Genomic DNA, 19,130 nt, shown 5'->3' on the forward strand with positions numbered 1-19,130 from the left:
TTAGGGCTGTGCAATTAATCGCATGCAGTTGTCATGTGTAGTAAATCACCATCACCTGCTTTCAGATTGAGTGGCTTTCACTACACAGAGCCATAGTTCACTGACAATAAAGCAACACTTTTTAAGTTACTTTTAGAGTGTACTTACTCTACGCACACTTAAGTGGCCTTTTTTCATTAATATTATATCATCTGCAAATAGGGTTTTTTTAAGATGCATTTTAACATTTGAAGTGCACACTCAGTACAATTAAGTGCACTTCCTTTTCACAAGTGTATTTCCAATTAGGCCTTTTTTGCATTTTTGGTAATTATGAATTAATCAAAACAATCAGAACATATCGAACGGTGACCCATTTTCTGATTTCACAATGCAAATCACACTGAAAATGTCAGAACAAATATTTGCTCCTCTAAACAGGACATAAAGAGCAGCAGAACAACCTGAAAGTGGAACCAATGGACTTCAAAACTGTCGGCTAAGCCGCAACTCTCCTGGCAAAACACAGTAATTCTGGACTCGCTTTGGATGAATCTGTTGAGAATACCACCTGACTAGTGGCCTCCAGGTAATTTGGGTCTGTGGCCCCTGGGCGAGTGTGCTAAACTGAGTGGGCTTATGGGTAAGAGTGTCTCCATCTTCACTGACCTTGAAGAGTATTTTTTTTTAATACACTCAAAATGAAAACCATGGGTAAATGGAAAGTCCACCTCTGACACAACCTCTAATCGCAACGAAAAGCCAATAAACCAAGCAATTTACAGTTTACACTTCACTGAAAGCACACTGAATGAATCTTAGGGTTGTTTAAAAGAGTAGAAATTAACACTGTCATGTGTCTCCTCACCTTCATTCAAGAAGTGTGACAATCAGCGGTGACTGAACTGATTTTCGAACTGTCCCTGAAAGAAAAAAAAAAACCTTATTTAGACGTCTTGGCACTGCGGATATATTTCTTTCACATTTTGATATAGTTGCGCTATTCGCCCCCAGACGACGTACAGAAGACATCATTACACAGGGCATCAGGATGAACCGTAGTGATGTTGTTAGCGCTTATGAATATTCCTACGCATTTCTCCCAGGCACTCCAAAAAGGAAATTGAAACCTTCGAAGTGGAACGCAAAGGAACTAAGCCTGCACAAAGTGAATTAGGCTTTACTGTTAAAAGCACAGAATTCAGGAAAAGAAAGAAAAATCAATACATGGTGTGTCTAATTAATTCCTGAAGGGATTTCTCAACTCCAAACAAGAATTAATTAGCCCAGACATCACTTTTCTTTTTTTTTTCTCCTCCCTTTTCCAAAATCAGGACCTCGAAACACTCACTCTAGGATTCAAAATAAATACACCATTTTATACCACAAACATCACAATAACACACAGCCAGTTGCATCCTGAATAATCTGAATATGCAACTAGATTGCATCTTCTGAAGGAAGGATAATGCAGGGCAAAGGAGTTTTTTTCCCGAAGATGATTTACTAAAACTACTGAGATCTAGTGATTTCTGTTAAGTCTGGCCAAAAAACACACACTTAGTCAAGCAGAGCCGTCTGACCAGCAGCAAACTGTAGTTCATTTCATTGCTACTCTCTGTTTAGGGATGCATTTATCTGAAACAGATTGCAAAATGAAGCAAATGTCGGATTTTTAAATAAGAAAACACTAGTCAAACCATTGAACGGGAAACTTTACATAAAAAAGGTACAGTAGGTATTAAGTACAGATTATTTCACAATAACGTAATATGCATGGATAACTAGTTGACTTGCTACTAAATGCTTCAGGCTGCATACTGCAGGTCTTGATGCCCAAATCCGATTTTCTGACTATATCCGATTTTTTTGACGACCTGCTTACATCATCTTTTAAAAAAGTGACCCGTATCCGATTTTTGCATTTACACTATACACTGCTGAAACTACAGAACGTAGACGTTGGACCCGGAAAAGGAAGTAAAACCAGCACGAAATTACAATGGATGCAGATGCAAATAAAAAAATTATACAGTGTTTTGCTTTCCACAATATTTTGAAAAGTCAAAAAAAAAAATCAGCAAAACATTGGTCTCGTACGGCGGAGAAAAAAGAAAGAGGACTTAAAAGACATGAAGCTCCACATTGCTCTACTGTGTGTATCCTTCGTCCTCCATCGCGCCTATAATAAGTCACGTGATCTCAGTTGGTAGTGTCCATCTGAGTTGACGTCACTTTTTTAATGACGTACGACTCGCATTTACTGGGGAATATCCGATTTGTCTGCTTACATGGCACAACGCAAAATGCACGTATCCGATTCATATCCGATTTATTACCACATATGAATGAGGCCTGAATCCGATCTGAGAAAATCGGACATCCATGTGTGGTTTTTTCCTGCTTACACGTTCACCGTCAATATCCGATCTGTGCCAACATGAGAGGGGCGATCTTTGGCAAATTGAGTGATTCTTTTATCCTCAAATGTTTTTAACTAAATGCTTCAAATGAAAACTCTGAAGACTTTTCAAAGAAATGATGCTTGGCGATCTTTGGCAAATTGAGTGATTCTTTTATCCTCAAATGTTTTTAAGGATAAAATAAAGATAAGACACTGTTGTGATACCAATAAGCTAAATTATTTTAAAGAAATAGCCAATATTAAGAGCTTTCACCAGACGTCACTCAACCTAATGTCAGCAAACCAAATTCTTCCAGGAAAGTTACCAGTTAAGTTATCTAAATTTCACCATGCAGCAAGCAATATTGACTTGGAAAACTGGTTTCCATCACAACTTTTCCATAAAATGCTTTTATGGAACAATTATGTTACCTCTAAGAATAAATCTTTATTTTTGCAGTGGTTTGAAAGGAATATTATATATTGAAAGGAATATTGAAAGGAATATATTTGTTATTGATCTGTTCTATGATAGTGGAAACATTCTGTCTTATGAAGACTTTATGCATTTTTACAACTTCCCCATTTTGTTGTTAAAGCTATTCCAAATGGGTTGATAAATAGTCATCTAACTTTTGGAAGCAATTTTTTAGTCAAAACATAAAATCTCCCCTTGAGGAAAATTCCATTGGAATGCAAAAATTTCTGATATTAAAGAATCTTGGTCAAATTCTTACACATTTTGTATTTTGAAAAAAGTTAAAGAGGTACATTTTAAAATACTTCACAAAATGTTACCCATGTATAATAGCTCTTTCTAAATTCATGGACATTGACAACAGTTGCATTTTCTGTCAAACACACAAGATTTTGGTCCGATGTTAGTGCCTTTTTATTTGTTCAAAGAAATGTCAATTACACGCTCTCTTTAAAAGATGTTATTTGCACATATTCACACAGAAGCTAAATGATTGAGTAGGCCATGTCATTAACTTTTACATTTTGCAAGGTAAATATTACGTTCATTAAAAAAAAAAAAAAAAGTGAAATCCATACCAAAACGTAACTTATTTTTATTAGAAATAGAAGCTTTTTTATTGTATAGTTACCCTACTGATTTTTTCCTATAAGGAAGACAATTTGTACTATTGTTTAGCTGTATGATGCTGTTAAATGCACATAAAGATCGCTCTTCTGTGTATGTGGACATATTTGTTCAAATTTATGGTAATGTTAAAAAAAAAATGGCTAAAATTATTGACAAGTGTCTTCCCATTTCTCTGACTGGCTAATACGCCCTGATTCTTTTTACTTTTCTTGTCAACTTATTTATTAATTCATTGCCCTTTATAGACTACCGAAGGACAAACATTTTATTTGTGATACTCATAAATTAGTTGTTGACTTGCAGGCCTTATGTAAAAATGCCCAAAGATATGAGCACGCTATGCACAACTATAATACTGCTGGCCTGGACAAACAAACCTTCCACACATTTATGGCTCTCTGCTGTGTTTAAATGGATATATTCGAGTGTAAGAACAGCAGCGCGCTTCAGGAGCATGGTAATGTGACCCTTTGAGCTCCTGTTAACAAAACGCTTCAGTAATAATGCCAACATAACAACAGCTAATGTTAGAGGAAACAGCTCCTCAGGCACATTCACCACAGATGCAGACACACGCTAAACTATAATGACAATGAGAGAGAGAGAGGGGGGAGAGAGAGAGAGAGAGAGAGAGAGAGAGAGGGGGTCCACTTTATTTCCTGGGAATCTGTTTCGAAGCGAGGGTTGTTTAGCTGCAATGACTGTTGGCCTTTATGTAATTGAGTTTATACATTGACATTTATGCAGACCAGCGGCTGCCATTAATATCAATGGTAGCGGTATTACACGAGCCATCAAACTGAAATCATATCGCTCGCGTTTAACTTTGTGCACTTCAGTAAACATTATCACTTTACTGTCTCCGATTAAAGTCTATATATTAAATCTCCTGAGACTGCATGAGTATTTAATGCACCATATGTATGATAAATATAAGTTTCATTGTGGTTTGTATGTATGCATTTGTTAATGCATCTCTGCAGAGCCAGCAAAACAGTGTAAACACCTGCACAACTGAGGTAAACAACTAAGTTAGCTGTTCTAGCTGACTTCCTGCTTAAATTACTCAGTGGAAGCAGGCTCGCGCATTTATTTCACAGCTATATTTGCTTCCATGCAGCTTGATATTTTGTAGTCGACAGATGAGAAATATTGCATTCATCTGATATGTCAAACTCACCGCACGCTGCTTTAGCTTCCTGCTCCTGAAGGTTTGAATAGGCGCTTACTTACAGTACCGGATATTACGTCACTGGTTGACGTATTAAAAAACCCGCGGAAATCACACCGTTGGGGAGCAATAGTAAGCTCTTTATTCTTAAATATTTGCCTTCAGACAATAGTATTTACTGAAACGGAATGCTTTTACAGAAGTATGAAATACGAAGGCAAAACGTCTTCCATTAAATATATATAGCTTTTTGTTTTAATATAAACTATAAAAAAGGAAGAGTTAACATACAAAATAGCAAACAAAACAATGCAAACAATTGTACAGAATTAACAAAGAATGTGACTATGTTCAGAATGAATAAATAAATGTAAACTTAAAAACAGAAATTACACAGATACCACAAAGTATGGTGAAAGTACAAATTAATCAGCTAAACAATAATTCTTTCAACAATTATTCATCAACATAGCTAATTTGTGCTCAAAATTAGCCTAAAATGCAAAATAATCAGATAATTTAGACATAATAAAGATTCATTTCCAAAAGTGCAAACATAAGCTACCTGTAAAATAACATTTGAAAAGTTAAAAAGTTTACAGTTTGTGAAATTCCATTCTATTTTGTTTATTTTTATTTTTTTTTTTAATGTAAAGTAAAATAATTGTATATAATTTAAAGCCTAATTTTGTTTTGATCTGATATTTGCAATGGTTACCATTTACAGTTTTAGTGTTTACTATCATAGTGCAATTTTGTGTAATAAAACAAGTTAGAATCAGTTTGATCAGTATATGGAACCCACAATTAAAACACACACACACACACACACACACACACACACACACACACACACACACACACACACACACACACACACACACACACACACACACACACACACACACTCTCACACACACACACACACACACACACACACACACATTCACAAATGCATTTTCCTCATTTTTTGATTCATAGATAATAACAAGTGAGTTTTTTAAAGACTGAACTAGGAAATATCCCCGTTTACATTTCAGAAAGTAAAGTCATTCTTTATGATTCATACAGTATGGCTAATTACGTGCAATATTGCTTCTGTTTATGATTATGTATGTAATTTATCTGAGGCTCATCTGTTCTGAGGATTCTCCACATTTAACCATGTTTCAGTGCATTTGTTGGCACATCACTGTGGAGAATTAGTTCTGTGCTAAAGCTGCTTTATGATGTCGCTTCTGGTTACTTTTCTGGCATGGATGCAATGAAACTCAAAGATGCTGTGAAATCCTATAAAATGTCAGCCAGGAAGCGCCTGCCCTCCAGCGTCCTGCTTGATACCAATTCAGTTTCCTCTGTATCCCGCAGGATCCTATGACAGGATACCTGTATGAGTGAGCCAAGATTCTCAAAGATCTTCCTCCAGGATGTCTGCCTGCTCAATACTAAATTAAGATTATGTAAGTACATGCTATAAGATTCTTGGCTGCCTGTTTGCCTGACTCAAGATCATGATCCTGTTAGATTTTGGACAAAAGGGGCTGCCGTTAATGAGGCACAAATAATGTGTAAATCAGACACTTTTTTCCAAAGCACTAATCCAATTTTTCATCAGATGTGTTTGTAATTTACACCTTTTCATGACCAGGCATGCATGTTAAATGAAAAATACAAATTTTTCCATTTGCAGTAACATGTGCAAGAGAACATTGATGAATTATCTAAACATTATATTAAACATTTTAGTATTATATAAAATAAATAAATAAATGAATAAAGCAAAGTGGCATTAGCATGCAAAGTACTTTGCTTATATTAATGTATCATGGAAGCATTTAATGCTTATGTTATAAATGCGCATCATTATGTGTTAATGTTAAAAGTTATTGTTATTAATTGCTTAGAGGAATAGTTCACCCAAAAATGAAAATTGACTGAACATTTACTTTACCTCAGGCCATTCAAGATGTTGAGTTTGTTTCTTCATCAAAAGAGATTTGGAGAAATTTAGCATTACATCACTTGCTCACTAATGGATCCTCTCCAGTGAATGGGTGCCGTCAGAAATGACATAAATTCACAAGATATTAACTTATGGACTGGAGTGGTGTGGATTACTTATGGATTATTGTGATATTTTTATCAGCTGTTTGGACTCCCGTTCTGACGGCACCCATTCACCGCAGAGGATCCATTGGTGAGCATGTAATGTAATGCTAAATTTCTCTAAATATGTTCTGACAAAGAAACAAACTCATCTACATCTTGGATGGCCTGGAGGTGAGTACATTTTCAGCAAATGTTTATTTTAAGGTGAATTGTTCCTTTAAGACTTTTCAGAAACTACAGAATTCTTGTTTTAGGTCATAGGCCTTCAACCCTGCTCCTGGGGACCCACTGTCCAGCAGAGTTTAGCTACAAACCCAATTAAACACCTCTGAACCAGCTAATCAAGGTTTTCAGGATCATTTGACAAGTCACAGGTCAGGTGTGCTGAAGCGGGTTGGAAATAAACTTTGCAGGGCAGTGGAACCTTAGGAGCAGGGTTGAAAACCTAGGTTTTAGGGGTTTTTTAGTCGACCAAACCTTCTTGGCGTTACAGTTTTAGAGGAAAATTAATCATAAAATGGCAATGTATAATTTCTAGGTATTTCTTTGTAATAAAAATTTAAATATTTAATAAGTAGACCACAAAGCACACTATAATTAGATAATAACACTATTTTCAGTAGTCCTCAGCTCTTATTATTCAAGTCATGGTAAATTAATGCATGTCAAAACAGGCCCCTGACTTGGTTGATGTGTCGTAGATCATTAAAAGTGCTAAACAAACTAGACGTGCTAAATGTGTCTGTCAGAACATTGTGCTGTGTTTAGACATAAAACTTTGTGACAAACATGTGAAGACAAGTTTGGCTCATTTCACACTTATATATTGTAGTATATTCTCACACTCCTCAAGCTGAGACACTGGGGATATAACTGTATCTTATGTGTATCACACTTTTATTCCCCCCTCAACAAAAAACTCCACCACATAAAAAACAAAAGAAGACAACACAGCCAATTGTGAGGCTTCAAGTGGACCAATTAGGAGATGCAGAATTCTCCCAGTAGTCTGTTTCCGTTCAATTTTTGCTTCTTCTTCGGTTACATAAAATTAGTTCCACATTCTGCTTTCAAAAGTTATCTCAAAATATCTCACAGTTCTGACTTGTTTTATAGTTTATGAGATATAAACTTACAATTTCCAGAAAAGAAAAAGAAAATCTAAATCATGAGATAAAAAGTCAATTACAATTTCATTTTTTATTCCTTGGTATAAAACAGAACTCTGGGATATAAACTTTGAATTGTGAGAGGAAAAAAGTCAGAAGTCTGGGTTTAGAATTTTGAGTTTCTATCTTACAGTTTATATTAAAAAAGACAGAAACTCAAAATTCTAAGAAAAGTTAGAATTGAGAGATCGCAGAAACAGAACTCAGAATTCTGACTTTGTTTCCTCACAAGTTTATATCCCGAAGTTCTGTTTTTTTTTTTCCCACCAAGGAATTAAAATAAAAATGGTAATTATGACTTTTTATCTCATAATTCAGACTTTTTTCTTAAAATTGCAAGTTTATATCTCATAATTATATCTCAAAGTCAGAATTGTGATAAAAAGTCACAATTACCTTTTAAATTTTTTTATCCTGTGATGGAAACGCGTTTCTGTACAGAATAGGGATGGTAAGATTCAGATTCGCTTCGATTTAAAAAAGTATGCATTGGATACATTTGGATTGTATCATTTCTAACATCTTCAACCGTAAAAAACTAATTAATATATATAAAAATAATAATATACGCTATACAATATTATAAAAAAAAAGACCAACAAATAATTTTACCAACAAAAGTGCATTCTCTCAACAACTCCGTTACACTAAACACTAAAAAGACTGAATCAAAAAAAAGTCAGAAGGCACTTAAAATAAATAATTAACTTAAGTTAATTTATAACCAAATAAATAATTAAACCAAATAAATAAAAAAAAGGTGAACATTGCATAGTATCATATTTTTTCCATTGCAGCATTCTGCACTGAATTACATTGTGTTGAAAAGACTCGAAATTGGATCGCAATGCATTGTAATGAGGTGAATCGTATTGTATCGTATCATATCATATCACATTGCATTGCATCAGTAGCTGCTTTATATGTATATTTAATGTATATATAACGTATTGTTGCCTATGCATCGAGATCTAAATCGCATCTCAGTTATGGATATGCACATCCCTAATACAGAAAAAAACATTTGTAAGAAGCAAACTTTTCAACTTCACATGGCGTTAAAAATCGCTATACTCATATGCAATTTGCTGATTGACCACAGACGTTCATCTAGCACATGTTTACATAGAAAAACTATTAAAAAGCAGCACAACGGTACATAAAAACAACTTCTGTCTGAACAAAACTCTGTTTTTCCCATTTAAACGTGTAGAAGCTTAGAGTAGAAGCATCAAAAAATAGTGGAAACAGACTTTGCTTACAAAAACAGATGTCAGCATGTCACCTCGCCTGGTTTTGTTGCAAACAGGGCTTTCTGTTCTCTGTTCAATGTACAGAATGAAGATGAATCCATCTAAAAACACTATATTATCTAGACTTGCAGCTGACAAGGAATTCTTCAGCAACTTCTTTCCGCTTCTTCTGATTCAACAAAAATTGTCAGGTGAATGTTTATTACTGGGTGTCGAGGGGCCATTTTTAGGAAAAGAGTCAACTCGTGAGTGAGGGTTTGTGGAGTCTGACATGAATAAGATATAGGAGTTAAAATTTCTTTCACTTCCTTTAGTTATGGCAATTAGCCTAAGGAGTTATTCTCTCTCTGGTGAATCACTCAGAAGCATGCCAAATGAGGCAACATAAAGGCTTGCCACTACATTAGTATACCTGACCGACCTCAGGTCCTACTCGAAAACGATACAAATGAAGAGTTTGTCATTTTTGGGTCATCCCGTGACCGCATGGCATGTCTTGGGGTTCCTCACAGCATCAACACCAAAGCCTTGGAGACCTATTATAAGCAGGCCCTGGACAGAGGCTTTGCTTCCAGCACTTTCCTGATGAAATGCCACATGTTTTATGGGAAGTAACTCTATGGTGGACAGGGTCATAATGAGCCCGTGGAGAACCAGGCATCTGTCAGCATTGGGCTTGTGTGTGTGTATGTGGCAAATATGAAAGCGAGACTAAAGAGAGAGACCGAATGAGAAATAAGAAAGAGAACAAGAGATACAAGACTCATGTGGACAGTAAATTCAGCGTAGGCACACACATTACACCGATAAATAGGGAAATTCTTGGCCTTCAGAAAATATAATACATTTGTTTACTGCTGGCATTAGCAAAGGCCATTTATAGAGAAACCTTGGATTATTGATCTTATTTTATGAAAATAATTTTATGAAAGATGTACTGTATATTAAAGGAGGAAATGTGTATGGTTCTTATGTGTAAAACTTGCTGGCACAATGCTACATGGAGTAATGTTTACTGGCTAAAGTCTGTGATACAAAATTAATTAAATCAGCACAAATAGTTGAAGTGTATATAGATTAAATAAAAAATAAATGAAATCCACAATAAACATTTCAAGCTTTCAAAGCCTTAACTGATACGTGAGCCGTAACCACTATAGTGTTCAGATCAATCTCTGACTTCCAAGCTGGCCAACATGAAGTATTCCCAGGGCAGACTGGGTAGACATGCTGGAGACAAGTGACTTGCTTAAATTTTAAAGAGATAGTTCCCCCCTAAAATTAAAATTCATAATTAAATATTTAAGGTTATTATAGTTAACTAAATCTATGAGCATGGAAGAAAAAAAATCTTTGCTTTAAAAAAAAATAAATGTTAAATAACATAATTTTTTTTTTTTTAAAAAATCAACTTTTTTAATTTCAGCCAACATTTATAATATTTGAACTTGAAGTGCTAAAATATATAAAACTAATAACTAAAAAAATAATAAAAACTATATAGACAAAACCAAAACAAAGACCATTAAACATGTCTTGAAAGAAAATATAAGTTGATTGAATTAAAGTAAAATATTTAACAACTTAAATTTATTTTATTTCAGGCAAAATTTCACATTTTTGAACTTGAATACTAAACTAAAACTAAATAAACTTATCAAGAAAAATGTATAAAAATATAGACAAAACTATGGATCCTCTAAAGGGACATGGAGGTGAAAAAAAAAATTCAATGTTTTGCGTTCTCTCGCAAAACGTTTGCATTCCCTTGAGAAACTTGGGATTCACTCGAAAACATAATTGTGTTCCCTTGCAAAACTTTTGCGTTTTCTCACAAAGCAAGTTGAGTTCGGACAAACACTTCCTGTTTATTATACAGCTTGCAGTGGTTCATAAAACGCTTAACACAACTTAATGAAGATGATAAAAAAAACTAAATAAGCTATATTATATATTAAAAATATGTAGCCTATACTGTGTCTTCATGCAAGCAGATAAGCCCAAAATATGAGCTGAATTGCACTATAAGCGTTTTCTCACCCATAGAAAAGCACACTTAACGTGGCTTAATATAAAAAACAGTGATAAAAAAGACCAAATTTTATATTTTATTAAAAATATACACTATGTATAAAAGCAACGTGCCAAGAGGCTTTTTTAATGTTTTGTCTATGGGGGTGAAAACACATGAAACTGTGCGTTCCCTTCTGCTTTTCTATTCTTAATATAAACTGTAAACAGATTTGGTATTTTTAAATCACTGTCTTTGTTCATTATCCTACCTTAATCGTTTTCTATTGGGAGAAAAAGCTTAACGTGCAGCGTGTTGCGTTCATATTCTGGGCTATCCTGCTTTATTAATAGTAATATTATTAATACGTTTATTAATATTAGCCTAATAATTTTATCAGTATTTATAAATATCAGATTTGGTCCTCCAATATCACTGTTTTAAAACATTAATCCACATTAAGCATTTTAGAATGTCCCAAAAACCATGCCTTGAACTAAGCACTAACTGTATTTCTTTATACTTGAGTCCAAGTTCAAAATAAAACTCTTATGAACTGAAAAAAAAAAAATTGTGAACAACAAAGCTAAAAACTGCAAGCTGTATAAATATATACATTCTATGACCTGCTCCATTGTGAAGGCGAAAAATATTTTTTCACCACAACCCAAATTTATTCCACCCACAAAAAAAATGGAAAAATATTTTTTCCTCCCACCCCAAATTTTTTCCACTCACCCTTATTTTTTTTCACCACCATGTCCCTTTAGGGTCTCCATACAGAACCAAAACTAAGACAATAAAAAAACATTTATTGGAATAAAATGAAAGTTAACTGAAATGAAGTAAAATATTTAAAAAACTTACATTTATTTTATTTCTAATTTGTGAACTTAAATACTAAACTAAAATTAAATAAACTAAAACTAATGAATAAAAATGAATAAAAACAATATAGACAAAACTTAAACTAAGACCATAAAAACAGATTCATTTCTTGAAATACAATAAATGTTAACTGAAATAAAATATTTAAAAACTTAAATTTGTTATATTTTATTTCAGGCAACATTTTTTAACTTGAACGTAACTAAAAATGAACTTATAATATATATATATATATATATATATATATATATATATATATATATATATATATATATATATATATATATATATATATATATATATATATGGACAAAACTTAGACCATAAAGCATTTTCATTACTTGAAATAAAAACAAATAAAACAAAAATAAAATAAAAAAAAATAAATAATATAAAAAAAAATAAAATAAAATAAAATAAAATAAAATATTTGAAAACTTAAAATATTTAATTTCAGGCTTTAATTTCATTTTGATACTTACTAAAATAACTTAAACTAAATGAACTAACACGAATAAATATAAATAAATAAAATTATATAAACATTTTTAAAAAATAATACAAATGACAAAAACAACAAAATTACTAAAACTAACTAACTAAAATAAAATGGAAGCATAAAAAATAAAAACGAATTCAAAATATTAGCAAAAACTGTAATAGTATATCAGTGATATTAAAATAATACTGATACACACACACACACACACACACACACACACACACACACACACACACACACACACACACACACACACACACACACATTTATACAGCTATGCAGGGCCTTGCCATATGACACTGACGCAAACACAACCTTTTATTTTTCACTGTAGATAGTCATTTAAAATAAAGTTTTTCCCTTTGTCCCCATACACTAAAATGGGCTTCACAGTGCAAATCCAAATCCCTGTGACCATAATTAAACTATGAAATTACATGTTCTGCTCATGGTTTGTTCCAGTGGCACTAATTAGGGCTTCCTTTTTCATGGCGCAATGAAAGCACTGGGTTGCATTTGTAATATTTATTTAGTTTGTCAAATTTATTTGAATCAATGTGTTATTATCTGCTGCATCAGAGCCATTTTGGAAGGAAGGTGTGATAATGACCCATTTCATGCAGACTAGGCTTTTGTGTGGCTGCAGTATCTTTAGACACATCAACCAGGGAATTATTTCCCTCAGCTGTTTTTATACCGCACAGCTATTTTTGTAAAACATAGAATTTGTGTAACTTACAATATATGCGGGAACTGTTTAGCTTCTCGAAATAAGATGTAGTCTGGATGACGTCTGAACATATGAAAATCATAACATTAATAAAGGAGAGAGAAAATCAACACTATTACACAGCTGTAAGTGGGAATAGTAAACAATATGTTAATTTTGGCAGCCATCTGACCTGCTTCCATATAATATATGCTAATTTGCAGCTACTAATTAACAATAAAATGTGGTGGACTTTAGTTAAACAATGAAGTTTGAGGGTGTTTAATCAGCCACTTGAGCTCAGAACACAAACGTTGGAAAAGGTGGAAGAACTAGTTTGAATGGTTTTCTGACATCGATGGCACATTAAGGCTTAGTCCGCCAGTTCTTATGTTCAATTCTTTGATAATTATATACAATTACACAGGGCATAATTAAATTCATCATTATCTCAAGTACAATGCGGTAACAAGAGAGCAGAATGAGAACATTTCTGATTGTGATAATTACTGAAATTAGTACATGAAGATATCCCCTTGTAATTCAGAAATACTTCATTCCCAACCAGGAGGCCACACACAGCCTTGGAACATGGTTAACAAATAAACAAAGTTAGTGAACAGAGAAAGAGAATAGCTTTCAAAAACAAACAATACTACCCACCAATAATAGAATAATGAATTCACACAATAATTATCCCAAACATAAAAAGCCCTAAACAAAAAAAACTTCAAAAAATAAACAGGAAAAAAAACAAACTTCCAAACATACCATCCTTCCAATGTGTTAATGCCTGTGTGTGTGTGTGTGTGTGTGTGTGTGTGTGTGTGTGTGTGTGTGTGTGTGTGTGTGTGTGTGTGTGTGTGTGTGTGTGTGTGTGTGTGTGTGTCTGTTTAACACTTTAGCTCTATGTGGATTCATTAGTGTGTGACTTATTTAGGTTTTATCTAACATTCTTTTTCAGTAATTTGATAGTTCTCTTTGATATTCATTGATATTTTTCATTCACTGATATTTTTCAAAAGTAATAATTATACATTATGTTTAACAAATCATTAATTATTTGAAATGAACATTCAAAGTGACAGAGATCAGAAAACAATAACAATAAATATATTTATAACATATGGACATTTTTCTACAAATTATTGTTCCAAATAATAATATTAATAATAAATATAGCTGCAAGCAGCAATTACCGGGATTTTTGGAAACTGCAGTTAATTTACCATATAAATATGTTTTATATGGTAAATATATCCTGTTATAGCGCCACCTATGGTACTCGAAGACATTTATGGCCCTTTGGACAAAGACACAGTATACCATATTTTAAGTCAATTGGACTAACGCGAGCGTATTTATAGTCATTAAAAAAAAAAAAAATCCTTGTTTTAGCGACAAGTGGCCAAACTCCATGTTTTTTCATTGTGACCTCCGACTGAGCTCTTACATACCGGGTTCGAGTTGGGCAAAAATATCTCTTTCCATTGAAGAGATATAGACGTTTTAGTAAAAGCGGCTTCGCCCCTTATGAACGTTTTGGCATCCCGTCACAATGGTGAGGTGAAAGCTCAACTTTTATTTTTTTGGATAATTAATTCACTCTCCAGAGAATCTCTCTGCACTGGGTTGGTTCTGATTGTGTGAAAAACCTAGGACTAGTTTGCAAAAGTAGGTTTTTTCAAAAAAAATCAAAGAATAGATTTGAATTAGAATTCCAAGAATATAAGACTCTTGAAGTTGTCACTAACAGTTTAGGAGTTATGAGAGATTTCAAACTTTTGATTGCCGTAGCGCCACCGTCAGGCCAAATGGGGTGAGCCTTGGTGGCGTTGTAGGCAGTGTGAGTACTACCATCCAACCAAGTTTCAAGTCTCTATGACTTATGTTTTATTTTGACAAATATCTTTTAGGTGGAGAATGCTGATCCTTGGACATTCTAATAACAAAAAATTATGCAGTCCTTTCAGACCTCGAACAATGCAAATAAAAAAATTCATTTTTAAATGTTAGTAACCACATTCCTCTAAATACTGTAATTGAAAAAATAATTTTGTAATGTCTCTACTAGGGCTGCACGATAATGGTTAAACTGATAATCATGATTATTTTGATTAAAATTATAATCACGATTACTAATAACGATTATTCTATCTATGGTTTTAGCTGTTGGTAACACAAACAAAACCCCTACAAATGGCTTGTGAAAAAAATCACAACCAGCTTAGGCTCTTTTTATATGGTTTTTTTATACATATTTTTTATGTAAGCAGAATATCGCTGTGGAGAGATCGCTAAACTCGTATGTTTTGTCATATTCATCATCAAGTGCTTTGTTCCGCCATCAGTGAGCGTGCACAGGGTTGCCAGATTGCAAAACAAAAACTTTAGAAACTAAATAAAACACCCCAGACAGAAAAAGTATCCTTAAAGGAGTTTCCAAAAACTCAGTGGAAGCACTGTTTTGTGGCTTGTGAAAAAAAACATTTTCACATCTGTAAGCAACCACAATCAGTGCTTGTTCCGCCATCAGTGAGCGTGCACAGCATGACAAATTAAAAAAACACCGGACGCTAGTGAAGACTTGTTAGCAATGAAAGATAACGCAAATGCCAAATAAAAAAACAAGTTGCAGGATAAATAACGAGCCAGTCAATATCGTGACGATTATTTTTAATTAATCGAGAAAGGTGGATATCGTTATCGAGATTAAAATACGATTTATCGTGCAGCCCTAGTCTCTACTCTCTCTCTCTCTCTCTCTCTCTCTCTCTCTATATATATCTATATATATATATATATGTTACAGGCTTGGGATATATACACAGCTGGAGGGGGTTGAGGTTTGGGGTTAGTTCTGTATAGCTTGTGGGGGTTGAAAAATAAAGGTGTGAAGCTCTTGCTCTTTCATATGGACAGATTCTGATGAGGGTTTCAAACTTGCAGAGCAGGTTTAGATAAAGTGTTTTCATGCCTCGTTGGGTTTGGCTTTTGCAATTTTTGAAACTTCATAGGCCTAAAGAGTATAACATACAATATAATATGTTTTTGTTTTATCTTAGGAGAGATGAGGCGCTTCTGAGAGAGAGACAAAGAAACTGGCGAAAGAGACGCGCATCTGCCAAAGAGACAAAAACTTTTGTTCTTGATGTAGGCCTACAGCCTATGCTGTTTTGTACTATTTTCAGTTTTAATTGTACGCAGCAACACTGCAGTCGTTTTGGCAATACAAATGTAAAAATATATTACAGTAATAAGAAACTGTCCTGAGACATCACGTAGGCCTTATTATTTTTAGTTTCATTATCGGGCAATTCCAGCGTTACTGGCATGACATTCGCAGTCAAAACCTGAAATATAAATTCTCACAGAATGTATTCACTATCAATATATTGAACCATCTCTTTATGTTTTTCTAAATCCCAAACAGAGTCCAGACATCAGAAAAGTATCCATCTATGAACGTGTTTTATAGGCTATTTTAGATTTGGGAAATACACGTGCGTTATGGAGGTGACAAAAAAGACCCGAGTTTTTGGGAGACAACATTTTGTAGATTTTCTGTGATTTACAATGCACAAACCAAAAGCAACAATATCTGCAGAATGGAGAAGGATTGACTATTCTCAAAACATAAAATATCTATTTTATTTAAATTTTCGTTTTTGTGTTTCAGAGAAAAATCAATGTTAAGGCATCTCTCCGTTATGGACCGTTCTGAAAGCAGAATTTATACAAACGTGTATAAAAAAGTTTATATTAAATTAACACAGTCTAATCCATATGAGCGCATATATTCTGCGCTCAAGCACACGCATTAAGTTTGCCACAAAGCACAGGCAGAAGTAGCCTAATAGTTGTGAAAAAGGAGACATTTTAATTATTTATTAATAAACTAATGTTTTCTTGTCGGCTGCAAGATGAAATTCACGGTGCTGACTCTCATCTCACAGAATGCGCATAATCAGGGAGTATTTGCTTTCGTTTTGAATTGGTTAGTTTAAAAGTAGACATTTCAAGCTTTCTGTATATATTTCTCATGTAAGGCACCCCAATTTTAAGTTATTTTATTATCAGGAAAAAAAAGAAAAAAATGCATTAGTAATTTTCTGCACAAAAACTTGAATATGAATAGTAAAAGAGCACATTTCTTTTAGATTACAGTATGGGGTCCGCATTAAAAATGAATCTTCACAAGTCTACAACCAAGACAGCTGATGCCGCTCCAATTTGTTGTTTTTGATTGTTTTAATAAATATATTTTACATTAAATAATAAAGATACAAAGCAGGTTAAGTTAGATATTATTGTAAAAATAATTATAAAATGCTATAGACTGCAAATAAGATTGCAGTTTCACATTTTGCATATGCATTACAAAGTTAATTATTTTTACATGCAATGATACAAAATAAAACCAAAAAAGATTAGTAATGAAGAAAAAATATGTAGACAAATAAGAGTAAATGTTGTGCATTGCACTCAGCTTTATGCACACCGTGCAAATCGTGCACTCTGATATTTTAAGGAATAGAATACACTCCTGCATTTAAATGCGGCTGCAATTTTTTACTTTAATTGTATGAAAGCAAGTAAAGAAGGCTCCCTTTAAAATCACTGAAGTTGTCAATTAATTAAGCTCTTTTTTACATCGTGTGCACTTTGTTGATTATAATGAGAGAACTTGAGTTTAAACGTGAGGACAGTTTATTAATCCGTCGAATCTTTTCAGTTTCAATGATTTAGCTAAATCGTGGGCAGGTTTAATTTATTCGTTTCTTGTTTTAGTTTGGCCTAAATAATGGGAGCAAAATTATTCAGTGCCTCACGTTTTACTAAAATAATGGAAATAATTTATAAAACACTCAACAATTTTTTTAATCAGTGTACAGGCAGATATCTTTTCCCCAAGTAGTTATCTGTCAAAATAACAAAGTATGTGCGTGTTTATTCTGTTTTATTCGTTCTAAGAAACGAACACAACTTATTAAGTAGCCTACTAAAGTTTCATCTGTGGATATTAAATATATTAACTACAGTGTTTTTCTTTAATTTTCCCTGACTGCAGCCGTCAAATGTAGCACACCAGTGAGGCAAAGCTGACGGCTATTTGCGAAAATGTGCTTCGATGCCTTTGCTTAATAACTTGTGGTTAAAGGACCACTCAGCGGTCTAAAGCAGCAAATGCAGTTTGCAGATGAAGCGGCCTCGGCGCTCGCGGTGGTAGAAAGCACACTCTGGTTGGCCACCTACTCTATATATAATCACATGTAACTAGTCTGAAACCACACTGACATTCTGGGAAATCTAAAAAAAACTAAATGTCTAAAAGTGTGACACATTATAATGTACAATAAATATTTAAGATGCAGTGACAGAAAATCTGGATGCAAGCCAGACTAAAACCTCACAAACTTCCCAAGGAGCACAACAGCTGTTACATGTTAAGTGTTATATAATTTATGTTAATGATGATGTACTGTAGATTAAGTTCTACAGAAATATATATTCTAGTCTTTTCATGGTCTCTGATGATTCCCCATCTTTTCATCATAAGTGTAACTGATAGGCTTCCCCTTACCAGAGGCACTCAGGAGATTTCCAAAAATCCTTTATAAGCCAACCCCTAAAATACAGCTTCATTCATATTTTATTCAGGCTTAAAGTTTAAACACAGCAAAATGTATAACTCTTCACCCTATTCAACTGAATTATTGATGTTACTTAACCCTGCAGAGGAAAACTCATCACAAAAAATTCATCACATTGACCCTGCAACAATGTATAGCTGACCGTTATGCCCTTCACATCATAACCTGGTTTC

At 33.6% G+C, this 19,130-nt stretch overlaps 1 protein-coding gene and 1 long non-coding RNA gene across 5 annotated transcripts in view; one reads left to right on the forward strand and one right to left on the reverse strand.

The window, feature by feature from the left end:
* Nucleotides 1-4,778, reverse strand: part of pot1 (protection of telomeres 1 homolog) — a 31,534-nt gene extending 26,756 nt beyond the window's left edge. The window contains exons 1-2 of one of the 4 annotated variants that reach the window (XM_042752941.1): nucleotides 4,672-4,764; nucleotides 848-902 (exon numbers count right to left, since the gene is read on the reverse strand). The gene's annotated coding sequence lies outside the window, so the exon portion shown is untranslated. Of the gene's footprint in view, nucleotides 1-847; nucleotides 903-4,671 lie in introns of all 4 variants that reach the window. The other 3 variants (XM_042752942.1, XM_042752938.1, XM_042752939.1) reach the window with 3 other exon arrangements.
* LOC122142405 lies at nucleotides 85-6,215 on the forward strand. The gene is made up of 3 exons (XR_006158581.1): nucleotides 85-306; nucleotides 421-568; nucleotides 6,031-6,215. It is a non-coding gene; the product is annotated as an uncharacterized LOC122142405 (long non-coding RNA).
* Nucleotides 6,216-19,130: the final 12,915 nt, after the last annotated feature.

Source organism: Cyprinus carpio, chromosome B25, assembly GCF_018340385.1.
Source record: "Cyprinus carpio isolate SPL01 chromosome B25, ASM1834038v1, whole genome shotgun sequence".
In the NCBI taxonomy this organism is placed as follows: Eukaryota; Metazoa; Chordata; class Actinopteri; order Cypriniformes; family Cyprinidae; genus Cyprinus; species Cyprinus carpio.